The following is a 1,987-nucleotide window of genomic DNA, read 5'->3' as shown; positions in this document are numbered from 1 at the left end:
TAAGTTATCCTGACTAATACAGACATTGGTTCCTGAAAGTGAGGTACTGCTGTAACAAACATCTAAATTAGCAGCTGGACAGAGAAATATGAAAATTTACTTCAGGAGTTGGAAAGATGATGGCCTGTGTAATGCTTTGAGAAAATATGCCATAATCATGCAGTTAAAAACCCTAAGCAGTCTACAAAAACATCTACTCAAGGTAACAAGTCAATCTGGCAAGATTGTAGGATAAAAGGTCAATATGCAAAAACTGATTCTACTTCTTTATACTAGCAACAAACAGAATATGAAATTTTTAAAAAAAATTGTAGGAGCACAAAAGTAAATATTTGAGGATAAATGGGTTTTTCTTTTTTGATTGGGAAAATAACTTTATTTTATTAGGGGGTATAGGCAGACATCTAGCCTCAGAACTTCTAGAATTGCTGCTTTGTGCCAGCAGCCTTCGTGACTTTGGGCACATTGAAACACACAGCCTTGCTCAAGAGCTGGCACTCGCCCACTGCGATGAGGTCGCCAGTCCGGACATCCCTGCAGCAGGGGGCAGACAGATGCATGGACATGTTCTTATGGCACTTCTTAAAGAAGTTGTACTCTCAACATAGTGGAAGTAGTCTCCAAGGATGACAGTGCATCTTCATCTCAGTTACCACATCAGATAGAATCCACCCTCAGATGGACCCATTACCAGTAAACAGGTCATCTCTTATCAGTACAGGTGCCCTCAATGGCCTCCTTGGGCATCTTGAAGCCCAAGCCAATGTCTTTATAGTATCATGGGAACTTGTCCTTGCCAGTTTCTCCAAGTGGGACCCTCTTCTTATTTTGAAAGCTGGTTGGCTGCCCTTTATAGGCAGGTTCAGGCTGAATGTCCACCATCTTCTGGCCATCTGAAAAATCTTGAGGATATATATATATTTTTTTAATACGGGCAAAAACTCTACCCTTAAAACTTGTAACTAGTTGCAGAAATTTTCAAAAACTTTTTAAAAATGGAGAGAGCTACATTGTTGAATGGAATAGTCAAATTATTAAAATGGCATGGCTCTTCACATTGACTTACAGATCCAATGCAATCCCAGTCAAAATCCTAGTAGACTTTTTTTTGTACGATGGACAAAAACAAACAAAAACTAGAACATTAGAGACCTGTGTGATAATATCAAACAGCCTTCACTGGAGTCCTGGGTGGAGAGAAGAAAAGAAGGGTGAGGCAGGAGATTTATTTAGAGATAAAAGTGAAGAATTTTCCAGATTTGATCAATGACATCAATGCATAGAATCAAGAATCTCAGTGCATACAGGCATACAACCAGACTACACTTCTCAGGCATCCACAACTGTCCTGGCCAGTGGTCTGTGGGCCGAGTGCAGGCCACCTCTAGGCTGGCCCCTTCTATACCCTATGATCACCACAAATCTCAGAGGCTTGATTTCTCACTCACACAGGTTGCTGCACAGCCAGACAAGTGTCCAGGAAACCTGTCCCCTACATAGCAACTTAGCATTCCAGGATTCCAGGATGTCTCAGCTGTATGAAACTTCCAAACCAACAAATCAAGGTTGGGAAGAGGAGGGAATATATGAAGAAGTGTGCATTGGCTCTTAAATGCTTCTACCTAGAAATGACGTGTATTTTTTTTTTTTTTTTTTTTTTTTGGTTAAAGCAAGTCACTAGCTTCAAAGAGCCTGAGAAATATGATCTTTCCATGCACCCAGAAGGGAAGTGAAAAGGCTTGCACGGCAGTCACGTCTACCACATCTTCTGAAACACATCCTTTGTGAACAGCTACATCCAAAGGCCCTGGATGGAGCAAAGCTGTTCCTTTCCCTGACCTGCTTAGTCTATGGTATGAGCAAAGAGAAAAAAGATCTTTACTTTGTTAGCCTCTGAAATTTGGGCATTACTGCTGAAGCTAGCATACTCTAGTGTACTACTCAACTTACATTATAATTTAAAAAGATAGTAATACCTTTTTTTTTT

At 40.4% G+C, this 1,987-nt stretch overlaps 1 pseudogene; it reads right to left on the bottom strand.

Moving 5' to 3' along the window:
• Positions 1-410: 410 nt before the first annotated feature.
• On the bottom strand, positions 411-882 carry LOC129516205 (40S ribosomal protein S11-like; annotated as a pseudogene).
• Between the last annotated feature and the right edge of the window lie 1,105 nt (positions 883-1,987).

Source organism: Nyctereutes procyonoides, unplaced genomic scaffold (genome assembly GCF_905146905.1).
Source record: "Nyctereutes procyonoides isolate TBG_1078 unplaced genomic scaffold, NYPRO_anot_genome, whole genome shotgun sequence".
In the NCBI taxonomy this organism is placed as follows: Eukaryota; Metazoa; Chordata; class Mammalia; order Carnivora; family Canidae; genus Nyctereutes; species Nyctereutes procyonoides.
This window is presented reverse-complemented; position numbering and strand designations above follow the sequence as displayed.